The sequence below is a fragment of the Rana temporaria genome, chromosome 11 (genome assembly GCF_905171775.1).
Source record: "Rana temporaria chromosome 11, aRanTem1.1, whole genome shotgun sequence".
In the NCBI taxonomy this organism is placed as follows: domain Eukaryota; kingdom Metazoa; phylum Chordata; class Amphibia; order Anura; family Ranidae; genus Rana; species Rana temporaria.
This window is the reverse complement of record NC_053499.1, coordinates 111,852,536-111,865,632: the sequence shown is the minus strand read 5'-3', so window position 1 is coordinate 111,865,632 and position 13,097 is coordinate 111,852,536. Positions and strand designations below refer to the sequence as shown.

At 40.3% G+C, this 13,097-nt stretch overlaps 1 protein-coding gene across 3 annotated transcripts in view; it reads left to right on the top strand.

The window, feature by feature from the left end:
* PC (pyruvate carboxylase) overlaps nt 1–13,097 on the top strand; it is a 671,516-nt gene that overhangs the window by 152,534 nt on the left and 505,885 nt on the right. The window contains exon 1 of one of the 3 annotated variants that reach the window (XM_040328829.1): nt 6,972–7,070. The exons of the other annotated variants lie outside the window; for them this stretch is intronic. The gene's annotated coding sequence lies outside the window, so the exon portion shown is untranslated. Of the gene's footprint in view, nt 1–6,971; nt 7,071–13,097 lie in introns of those variants that run through there. 3 annotated transcript variants of the gene reach the window in all.

The window sequence follows — 13,097 nt, the reverse complement described above, 5'->3', positions numbered from 1 at the left end:
TCAAATGCAGATTTAAGACCTACCTCAAGCATGTTATTTAAAGGAACTGTGTATTTTTTATGTTGTATGTTGAACCTTTTTTAGGCCTGGTTCACATATTTGTGGCTCTGCAAGCTGTGTTTTGCACAGACATGGCAGCCCATTCAAATGTGCCTCCAGAAATACAGGAAAAGGTCCCTGCGCCATTTCTGGAATCCCGGCCGCATGGGAACCGCAAATGCAGTGCGGGTGCGATTTCCAGTGAATGCTGCGCTTAGGATTCGCAGAATCTGCATGCATTCAGCGTATTTTTCTGTTCGGGTGATTGCGGCTGTGGGTACAGGTGTCATTTAGCAACAGTTATTTCTTTCTTTGCAAATGTCACTTTTGCTTAGTACATTTTACAAAAGTGCCACTTCACTGGCAGGCTTAAGGCATGCTAGGCCCAAGCATGCTATGTGAAGTGTGCATTTTTATTGTTTCAGTTTAATAAAAAACAAAAATAAACTGCTCCCCGATATAGTATTTTAAAATCTTTTTAATTTGCATAGGTACCTTTCCTGGTCTTCCCTGAAAGTGTACAACCACCATGCCCTTTGCCCTTTTGGTTGACAATTCCTTGCGTATTAGCCTTGAAGATGGCGAGAACCGATTTTCAGGATTTACCTCCCTTTGATTTCAATGGGGTTTGCAAATTGCGGATTTCTGTATGTTTGTTTGCCCATGGACCTGATCGTATTCATCTATCACTAATGATGTGTAATATAGCGGGAAGTGACATACAATTGTAGTTTTCTATTTGATCAGGCAAGTCTCTGGCCTTGTGTCATAAATTCTTTGGCATAGATTAGGCAGTCATTGCTTAAACAAAAATGTCCATGCAATATTTTTCTATTAACCACTTCCATACCGTGCCTATTCTGGCACTTCTCTCCATGTAAAAATCATAATTTTTTTTGCTAGAAAGTTACTCAGAACCTCCAAACATTATATATATATTTTTAGCAGACACCCTAGGCCAGTGATGGCGAACCTTGGCACCCCAGATGTTTTGGAACTATATTTCCCATGATGCTCCACTACACTGCAGTGTGCAGGAGCATCATGGGAAATGTAGTTCCAAAACATCTGGGGTGCCAAGGTTCGCCATCACTGCCCTAGGCAATAAAGTGGCTGTCATTGCAACTTTTTATCTCGCAAGGTATTTGCACAATAATTTTTCAAATGCCTTTTTTTGGGGGGAAAAACGGTTTCATGAATTAAAAAATAACAAAACAGTAAAGTTAGCCCAATTTTTGTGTATAATGTGAAAGATGATGTTACGCCGGGTAAATAGATACCTAACTTGTCATGCTTTAAAATTGCGCAAACTCATGGAATGGCGTCAAACTTCGGTACTAAAAAATCTCCAAAGGAGACTCTTTAATTTTTTTTACAGTTTACCAGTTTAGAGTTACAGAGGAGGTCTAGTGCTAGAATTATTGCTCTTGATTTGAACGGCGTTTACATGTGTGGACGGGACTTGCGTGCACGTTCGCTTCTGAGCGGGAGCTACTGGGGACAGGGGTGTGTTTTTTTTTTTAGAAAATCATATTTTATATTCTTTACTTCATTTTTATGGTTTTTATACTTTTTAATTTTTTTTTTTGATCATTTTTATTCTTATTACAAGGAATGTAAACATCCCTTGTAATAGGAATAGTGTGTGACCGGTCCTCTTTATGAAGAGATGCGGGGTCAGTAAGACCCCACATCTCCCCTCCAGGCTGGAAAGCATGAGATCGGGGAAAAACAATTCACTGATCTCATGCTTTCAGCCACCATTGCATGTTTGTTTACTTCCGGGTACCCGGGCGTGACTTCATAAGGTTGCGTCTGGGCCTTCAACGGTCATAGAGAAATCTCTATGCTCTTCATTCGGTGATTTGTTCTCCGGGCCTCTGATTTTAGCAGTTTTTTTGTGAATTTTTTTTTTCAATGGATCAAAAATGTCCAAAAATACTGGTGACGCGTTTTTGAGCGTTTATCAATGTTTATCAGCATTAGAGCATTTTTAGGCCTCATGCACACTGGATGTTTTTTGACATTTTTACAGCAGCTGTTCATGGCAGTAGACATTTTTTTTTTATACAGTCATTAAACTCTCCCTCATGTTATCCTGTGTCCATGCACACATAGGCTGTTATTGGCAGTGTTGTTTTTGAGCAGTAAAAAAACAAAAACAAACTAGTGGGTTCCAAGAGATGTTTTTCAGCTGAAAAAACATTCTAACCCTGTTTAAACACTCAAAAACGTCGCTCACCAGTGGTATTTAAAGTTTTTTGATTCATTGATAAAAAAAATTATATATATATATATATATATATATATTATTAAAAAAAAAAAAAAAAAAAAAAGCTAAAAATCACGAATGTGGAAAAAACGCTATTGCAAAAAACTTTGAAAAACACACTGCAAAGCTACTGGCGTTTTTTATAACGTTCTTTTAACGTCCAGTGTGCATGAGGCCTTACAGCTGAAAAACGTCTCTCAGAACCCACTCCGTTTTTATTTTATTTATTTTTTTAGTGCTCAAAAACGCCACTGCCCAAAACTGCTGATAACAGCCTATGTGTGCATGGACCCATAGGATGACATGATGGAGAGTTTATTGACTGTAGAAAAAAACATCTACTGCCAAAAACAGCTGCTGTAAAAACATCAAATACATCCAGTGTGCATGAGGCCTAAATGTTACAGAATGTAACTGAAGGTGTATTTGAAGAATGCCCACAATAGAGCCAGAGATCTCCTTGATGTGGAAACATTTTTATAAATCGGTTTGTCATGATGCGCTTTGGTGTTGTCCAGGACTGGGTTTGAAAAATGTAATTTTTAATGACGTTTGACACTTTCTTTTCTTTTTTTCTGCCTCTAAGGCTCTGTTTACACTAGGGCCAAGGCAACTAATTGATTAATCGACAACTAATCGATTATGAAATTGGTTACAATTTTCATAATCGATTAATCGGCCAGTAACATAATTGGGTTAAAAAAACTAAAATTAGCCCTTTTATAGTACAAAAAAGCAAATCGCTACTGTAAATATTACTTTTACTGTCCCACAGTAAAAAAAATGAACCCCTTACAGTAGCGATTATTTGCTTTTTTTGTACTTATTTTAGTTTTTTTAACCCCATTATGTTACTAAACATCTTAGGCTGGGGTTCACACCTCTGTTTTGTGGTACTTTTTGCAGAAACACAATACAGTTCAGTTACATGTTTTCCTATGGGACACGTTCACATCCATGATTTTTTTTCAGCTGCTGCGTATTTGGAAAGGGCAAGGAGTTTTTAATGCAAAACGGTGCTATTTTTATTAATTTTTTGCTTTGTTCAATATACTTCAATGGAGAAGCTGCAGAAAAGCATGTAATGTGTTTTTGCGGCAATTTGTGCTGTGTAATCTGCCCAACAACAAATTGGCCCAAAAATATAAAAAAATTCTATTTTTTTTTTTAAGGCTATTATCTGATTAATCAAAACAATAATCAGCCAACTAATCGATTCTGAAAATAATCGTTAGTTGCAGCCCTAGTTTACACCTGAGCGTATTGTTTTCAGGCAAAAAGTAATGGAATTTTTTTGCCACGATTTTGTACAGGTCAAAGGGTCACCAATGTAAAAGAATGAAAAATGCCTGTAATCTGCCAAAAAAAGATTCTCCTGTACTTTAAGCGACAAGCGTTTTGCTTTAGGTGACAGATTGCTCAGATGTGAACAGGGGCCATTGAAATGAATGGGATTTGTCTTGTTGGGCGTTTTTTTTTTTTTTTGTAAAATTATTTTTTATTAAGTTTTCAAAACACGTATACAATAACAGGCCACATATGTGACCAACATTGACCGGTTAAAACACAGAGACCGGTGTACAAAACCCAAACATGACAACTGAAGGGAGGGGGAAAAAAAAAAAGGGGGGGAAGGAATGAGGGGACCGAAATGCTCACATTGAACCCCGTCAGCAGGTGCTGAACGGGCTAGGATGGATGGAAATGAAGATATGGGTCAGAGCACAACCGATCCCCCCCATACAATATACCTGAGACTCTTCCACCTACACCCAGCTCCAGTGCCAAATCTAATGACGTATGGCCCCATTCTCTCCCAAGGAGCCCATCCATAGCATTAGCTTACCCCAAGATCCTCCACAGACCTGAATTGTCACCCCTATGCGTGCGGGTCATAGTTCTCCCCAGTTTCTTCCTTCAGGATTCCCCGACCACTGTAGCTGCCAGGCACTGAACTTCTCCATCGATGTGGCTTAGTCTGATACCGTATCTGTGGAGGCCATCCAACCCCCCCACACCTTATCGAACTTGGTCAATGCCCCTCTACTCAAGTATGTGGCTTTGTAAAATGGGATGGCTTTGTTGACTAATACCTTCCAGGCTGTCGGCGTCAGGGCAGAGGAACTTTTCCAAGAAAGAATAATTTGTTTCTTAGCATAGAAGAGCACAAGAATGAGAAGCGTCCTTACAGCCCTAGTCGTTGCTAGGGGTTCGACCAAAAGTAGCAAGCACACCTCCACAGTCATGGGGATTGAAATAGTAGTGACCGACCGGATGCAATCTACCACTGCCTGCCAGTACGCCTGAATCTGGGGGCACTCCCAAAAAATATGCATAAAATCGGCAGTAGGCACGGAGCACCGCCAGCAAGCCGATCCCTGACCCCTGAACATTCTAGCCAGCCTGGCAGGAGTCAGGTACGCCCTATGTAGGAACTTGTAGTGTATAAGTCTGTCTCTTGTAGAAACTAAGGCCTGGAAAGCCGCCCCCCAGACATCGTCCCAGTCGTCCCTGTCCAATCCCGTGGTCACCGAGTCCCAAGCACGCCTACAAGGCGACAGCAACCCGGTGGTCTCGGGGAAAAGGTCTTTATAGAGGCTGGAAACCTCCTTGGGAAGTGGTTCACTACGAGCCAGTGACTCCAGGTCCCCAGACTCCAGAACCAAAGGATTCCCTCCGAACTGGGCCTGAAACGCATGGCGCAATTGTAGGTATCTAAAAAAATGGGTATTAGGTAGGTCATGTCGCGTTTTCAAGTCATCAAACGTCCTTAAGGTACCATTTACTACAACATGGCTCAAGGTCTTAATCCCGTAGGCCGTCCATACCACCGGGTCCGGGTAGTCCAGAAAGTGGACCAAGTTGGGGTTTCTCCATAGGGGCGCGTGGGGGGAGAAGGTAGCACGATCAGTAGGTCTTAATGCTTGCGCCACGACCCATGCTCTAATCACTGACCTCATGGAAGGTGTTAAGGGGTACGGGGCCCTCGGGCCCCTGTAGACTAACCGGGAGAGTGCCTCATAGGAGCCCACGCAAGCAGCTTCCAGCGACACCGCGGCATCATCCGGAGCAGAAGTCAGCCAACGGTGTGCTACCGTCAACTGGCCGGCCAGGAAATATTTAGAAAAATTGGGCACCGCCAGGCCTCCCTCCCCCCATGGCTGTTGAAGGATGGTCAACTTAAGGTGGGGTGAACTACCCTGCCACAGGAAGGAGGATATCATACCATCTATGGCCTTGAAAACCGACTTTGGTATCCACACCGGGGCGTTCCTAAGCGTATAGAGCAGGAGAGGAAGGATCTTCATTTTAAGAAGATTAACCCTACCTATGAGGGACAGGGGGAGATTTTTCCAGGAGTTCAATTTTTTGGAGACGACATTCAGCAATGGGGACACGTTAAGGTCAATAAAGTTTGTCACGGAGTTAGTAATCTGCAGCCCCAAGTAATAATATGGGTCACCCACTGTAGGGGGTTTGAGGGGTCGGCCCCTCCAGGGGACACATGGGAGCGGAGTGGGAGGATTTTGGATTTGGTCCAGTTAACTTTGAGGCCGGATACCTCAGTAAATTTGCCCATCAGTGACAGTGCGGCATGTAAAGAAGGGCCAGTATCCCCAAGAAATAAAACCAGGTCGTCTGCATAAAGAGTCACCGACTCAGTCAAAGTGCCCACCCTGATACCCTGGATTAGGGGCGAAGATCTCAACGCAATCGCCAAGGGTTCCATCACCAGGGCAAACAGGCCCGGTGACAGGGGACAACCCTGCCTGGTGCCCCTGGATACTGGAAAGGCGCCCGACACTTCGCCATTCAGACGAATTGCCGCCACTGGTCTATCATACAGCAATGATATCCATTTGAGAAATACAGGCCCAAAGCCCATACGCTCCAGCTTGTTGGGCGTTTTTAGAGCTGAGGCTTGGAGCAGAAAAATGCCTAGGTGTGAACCGAGCCTTTATACCCCTCCAGTGTTAGCCAGTGTATCCTTGCACACATGGGAGTTTACAGGCATTTGGAGAGGGTAAAAAAGACCCATCACGTGTGTGTTCCGGAGAAGAGCGTTTCAGGAGAAAAACTGAAAAAAATGCAGACAGCCCTTAAACGTGCATGTAAGCGTGCTTAAGCGTTTGGTGCGTTTAGCGCTTAAGCGTTCATTAATTTCAATGGCCAAAAAAAATTATAATAATCTGGCCAGTTAAGTGAATGCCTGACGTACCTAAAAGTCTTTTGGAAAACTCAGCTTTGGACACATTTTTAATACTGCTTTTTTACCTGCCAGGAGAAAAGGCGTTCAGAAGAGCCGGGCAAATGCTTAGTGTGCGTGAGGCCTTCTGCTAATTTATTAATTGTGAACTGGCAAATAAACAATAAAAATGCCTTGTTTCCTAATTGTTTTTTTCATTATTTATCAGGTATTGGCATACTAGAATGTAAAGAATAATTAAGGTCGTCTTTAATGGTCAACTAAAAACTAGAAGTTTTTTTTAAAGCATTGCAAATGGACAATATTTGGTGTCCTAGTTGGTTACCTTATCACAGGCATACACTGTGTGTGTGTGTGTGTGTGTACACGCACCAAGTATAATTAAAGAGATATGCTTGTGAGAGATCTCTGCTCTAGTGTTGCCTGCCTCCGGCACAAAGTACAAATACTTATCTGGCTTGTAGTAAAACTTGTTGTTTGACTCCACGTGTATAAAGCCATACCCTCTGTACATTTTCTTTTAAACTCAGAACACGCACCACAAGGATCAGAGTATGTACCAGCAATGATTATTTTACTTTCTTCAAGTTTTTTTTTACTTCTCTCTTTTTATTTAGAATCTTTATTTTTAGTATTTGCTGTGCTAAATATGTGTCTTTCAGTAGTATAATGTATTGCAACATATGTGAGCTTGGAAATTACAACATGGTATTCCTTTTCTGAAGTGATACATTTTTGCAATAGACTTCCATTGAATATTACATTAATGGGACCTAGCATTTGTTACTCTTATTTTGTGTTTTAATATCGTAAGAATTTCAAGTGTAGCTCATGATAGATTACAATAAGCAATTAACAACAATTTGGTACGTTGATTGGAACTTGTTTTTCATCTGACACCTGTAATGAAATTTGTTGTACACTTGTCTAAAGCCTGAACATTCTTGTCTAATAATTTGTAGGAAATAACAGTTTGTAGTTGGTTATAGTTTCGTTAAGTATCTTTACATTTTTCCTTTTTCAGCATGCTTTTTTTATGCCTCCAATGACGCATGTATTTTCATAATCCTGGTTGCTATTCTTTATAGGTCATTAATAAAATGTATTTATGAAATTTTCGTGATAAGGCAGCATGCAGCGATAGACCAGGGAAACTTTCTGGTGGCTTTCTGTAAATATTCCTCTTAAACATTAACTGACATCCGACTTGGTAGATTTTGATGAACAGTAATAAAAGTAAGCAGCGTTTGCTGAAACCCATAACTTCACATACTGTATGTTTAACATTTACTGTGTGTTTAACATTGTCTGATGGAGGCTGTTAAATTATGTGCCTAGACCTGTAAATCTTTTACAGTATATATGTAGAGCCTATACACAGTTAATCTGTATACAACCAGCAGTGAAGATGTAATGTTTATCAAAGATGTCTGTAAACGACTTTACAATTTACTCCTTTATGTCTGTTGTGTAATAAACAGACCCAAAGACTTTAGAATATGACAGCATGTGGATTAGAGGTCTTTCAAAAGTGGCAACCATTGTAACATATACAGTACATCTTTGATGGTCAGTGGAGCCACACAAGCGAGTATTGTATAACACTATTATCCCTATTGCGTGGAGTCGCCTACGCAAGAAAATGCTATGTTAGTATTAGGGCTGCACGATTCTGGTCAAAATGAGAATCACGATTCTTTTGCTTAGACAAAAGATCACGATTCTCAAAAATGTAATGCCAGATAAATAAACCTGTGATTTATCTGAAAATATGAATATATAAAAAAGAGACCAGTGATATGTCTATAATGTTAAAGATCATAGAACTCCTATGAAAAAAGCAGAATAAAACTTTGATTCTGATTTTTTCATAGGAGTTATATGGTCTTTATCATTATAGACATATCACTGGTCTCTTTTTTTTATAGATCAGAAGCAGTACTGCCAGCAACCATTGGGTGGCGCATGGATACACAGAGTTGTACAGAACTGTGAGAAGGTTTAATACATCAGAAGCAGTACCACCGGCAACCACTGGGTGGCGCATGGATACAAACTACTGTTGTGAGAGAAGCTCAGGCATCTATCCAGCGGCGCAGGCTGCTGACGTCGGTTTAGATGTCGGGGGCATTTGCGTTCCACACTGGTTACGTGGACGGCGGTGACATTTAGGAGAATCGTCGGTCATTCTTAGGAGAGATCGCGGAGGAGGAGAATCAAAATCGCGATTCTCTCCGCGATTAATCGTGCAGGTCTACTTAGTATGCATTAAATAAACTAGCACAGTCCATCGTTCTGATAATTTCTGAACATGAGGCACAATCCATGCATTATCTGTCATGTTCTTTCGTAACAGTGATAATATCTTGGCATATGCAGAAGGGGGTTGAATTTGTAGCCACATTACCGGGCATCAGAGAAAATTCATGGGTGGCTCTGCCAACTGTGGCAAAACATAAATGGCTTTGTACTGTACGGACAGCAACAGCAGCGCCTTTTACTCTCAACTTGTCCTTACCGGGGCTCAGCGGGAGATTACCTTCCCCTTTTTCCACTGATATTTGTCTTCTCTGTATCTAGATAAAGAAAGCATAGCCCACCCTCCTCTATGCTGTCTGCAACTGCAGGAGTTCCAGACTGACAATGTACTTTTGTGGTCCAAGGCACACTGAAAATTACACCAAGCAATCCAAAGATCCAATAATCAAACTGATTATCTGGCTTTTTTTTTGGGGGGTGATGGTGATTTTGCCCTGATTTTCAGGACAAAAAAGTGCGCGGTATACGCCAATAAATACGGTACTGTGAACCAGATAACGACATCGCATTTCTCGGGCACAATATTCCCCTCAAGTGGTTATAATGGTAACTGCAAGTAAATAACTAGGATCCAAAACCATGGTGGCTGTTTCAAAATTAGGTATGTATAACATTAGGTAAAATTGGCAAAGTATAGGCACATTAACGATGCAATTTAAAAATTATTATAACTTAATCAGAATAAACAAGGATCAACGACCCTATCAGCAGAAGGCTATACTAATATGTAACTAATTCTAATAATAGTAAAAAAAATATATATATAAAAAATATAATATATATAAAAAATATTTTTAAAAGGATATTAAAAAACGGTTGGACAGGAATATGATGGCAAGGATGGATAAAATTCTTACTTAGGGCCACACTAATAATTAGAGATGAAGCAATTAAGATCGAAATCTATGTTGTGCCCATGGGGTACGAAAGTGCAAAGTTCATGTAGTCCTCCCCCTTATTTATCAATTACTATCAGTGTGTGAGCACTTATTGGTGTGGCTGCTGCTTAGTGTAATTTTATACATATAATTTATACTTTTTATCTGTAGTTTTTTATTAATATTGCTCTAGTTAGTGTGGTTTTGCGCATTCGTTTCCCCCATTATTCAAATCAGTCACTTTAGCTGTCTGCAACAGACTAACGTTAAAAAAAAAAAAATAAGGCCAGGGCATTTATCAGCTTTCACCGCTGTCACACTTAGAATGACAATTATGCGGTCATGCTACACTGTAACCATGTGACATTTTTATTATTTTCTTCTCACAAATAGAGCTTTCTTTTGGTGGTATTTAACCACTTATGGACCGAGACTCTCTGAGATTTGTTTTTTACAAGTTAAAGTTTTTTTTCTAGATAATTACTTAGAACCCCCAAACATTATATATATTTTTTTCTAATACCCTAGAGAATAAAATGGCAGTCGTTGCAATACTTTTTGTCACATCGTATTTGCGCAGCGGTCTTACAAGCGCACTTTTTTGGGGAAAAAAAATCACTTTTTTTAATAAAAAAAATAAGACAACAGTAAAGTTAGCACAATTTGTTTTATATTGTAAAAGATAATGTTACGCCGAGTAAATTGATACCAAATATGTTACGCTTAAAATTTGCACCCGCTCGTGGAAAGGCGACAAACTTTTACCCTTAAAAATCTCTATAGGTGACGTTAAAAAATTGTACAGGTTGCATGTTTTAAGTTACAGAGGAGGTCTAGGGATATAATTATTGCTCTCGCTCTAACGATCGTGGCAATACCTCACGTGTGGTTTGAACACCGTTTTCATATACGGGAGCTGCTCGCGTATGCGTTCGCTTCTGCGCGCAAGCTCGTCGGGACAGGGCACTCTAAAAAAAAAAAAGTTTTCTTATTTATTTTACTTTCGTTTTTTTTTATTTTGACACGGTTTTAAAAAAAAATAATAATAATAATTTGGGTCACTTTTATTCCTATTACAAGGAATGTAAACATCCCTTGTAATAGAAAAAAACATTACAGGTCCTCCTAAATGAGATCTGGGGTCTAAAAGACCTCCGATCTCATATTTAGACTAAAATGAAATAAAAAAATATATTTTTTTATGTCATTATGTCCCTTTAAGAGCATTGGCGGGGGGGGGGGGGTGACGTTTTAGAGTCGCTTCAGCCCTGCAATGAGATGGGTGGGGGCCATCTTCCCCTCACTCATCTCCATACCCAGGCAGGGACAAGATCCGATCGCCTCCACCGATACGGATGGCTCTGGTAACCGACGGAGGGCACCGGAGAGTGGCGGACCCCTTATCTCTTGAAGAGGGTACTGAGGTTATGGTAGCTAGCTGCTACCATAACAACGGTATTCCTCTTAAAAGTAGCAACGTATTCCTGTGGTGGGCGATCCGTAAGTGTAAAAAATGACATGCCAAAAGTGCCATGTCAGGGGGTCACCTAGCCTTAAAGCGGAAGTTCAATTTTTGGATGGAACTCCGCTTTAAGGAGACTCGCATTTTTGGATTTTGAAGATTTTGGTCTTCACAATTTTAACTACTGATTTATTTTCTTTGACTGATATAACAGGGCATCCATCTTTTTTTATAGGTTTTAAAACCACCTATAGAAAAAACAATAATGTGTAAGGTATTACTTTTCTAGAATTCTGTTCCAGCACGTTTATGGGTGTTCATATCCTTATTATGTCATCATTGAAGGTAATTATATTGATTGCTCAATTGTAACTGCTTCAAAGTCCTGTGGCATAGCACTAGCATTGAATACAGAGTTTGACCTCTGCTCCAAATTAAACTTTCATCCCTGTCTATGTTTGTTGGAATGTCTGCCACTTTTTAACTTTCACATTATATTGTGGGCTTGCCTTGTTTTTTTATCTGTGGAGAGTTGTTTACACTTCCAACTAGAGCAAAGGGCAGACTATCCGTTGTCTTCTCAAATGGAAGGTTCTGTACTGTCCAATACTGCATGCACATTAAGGTGCAGTTTTTCTTGCATTAACATGCATTGTGTTAAAGTGATTTATATTTATTTAGATTTTTTTAATAACAAACATGTCATACTTACCTGCTGTGTGCAAAGATTTTGCATAGAGCAACCCCAAAACCCCTCTTCTGGTGTCCCCTGTTGGTGCTTTTAGCTCCTCCTCCCTTTTGAGTGCCCCAATAGTAAGCTATTTGGTGCTAAACTTGGTATTGTCAAAAACAGGTAGAGGCTTGTATCGACACCCTGAGTTTGAAAGGGGTTAAAGTCGTTTAGGACATTCCATTCCCGAACACAAAGGCAGCTACCGAACACTCCAATCCGCCGAACAAGAAACCCATATGAAAATTCCCCCCCTTTCCTCCCATTCCCCCAAGAATGAGATCAGGCTCTGTATTGAGGGTCAAACAGAATTCAGACACTTTATTAGAACCAGAATACAAGTCTTGTATACAGTAGAAGAGGAGGTGCATACCTCCTGCTCATATTACTCTGAAGATACACCTGTGACCAGAAACCTAATAAACATAAGCTAATTAACTAATCCCTTTAAGCAGCCTGGTAATAAATCACGATTTCACTACAGGTCAGACTGTCCCCGAGCTTCACACAGTAGATGATACATTATCATAAGTTTTAAACTTCTTACAATAACAGAAGCTCCAGTAGGAGTCGGCCCGTCTCCTACATTGTACAGAGGCCAATGTGATCAGCTCTCTCAACTAACATGTTGAGTTCACAATCAAACAAACCAAGAATAGTCTTTACATATATCCTGGGAGCATAGGCGTGCGCACAGGGTGTGCCAGGTGTGCCTGGGCACACCCTAATTACCCTGTGTGGCACATATTCCCCCTTGGAACACTAATATTTCATCAAATAAAAAAAAAATTCTCCCTTTTCGCCTAAAAAAAATGGAAAATATTAAAGGAAAAAATACAAACATTTTTATATAAAAAAAATGATACAAATAAAAACTACTGACACCGTCCACTGCCCTACTGACACCAATCTCTGCCCTTATGACACCACACACTGCTCTACTGACACCGCCATTATATATAAACATGCGCGCACACACACACATGTGTGTGTTTGAGCTTTGGGGTGCACACCCTAATGCAATAGGCACACCTATGCCTGGGAGATACTGTGGATAAATGTTACTGTCCCATTTTAAGTAATCCAAGATATATTCTCAGTGTTCATTATTTTCTTGGTCACCTTGCGCCCAAAAGTGACTCCCGTCACAGGCAGTGGGCAGGAATCGTGATCAAAGACAAATATATACA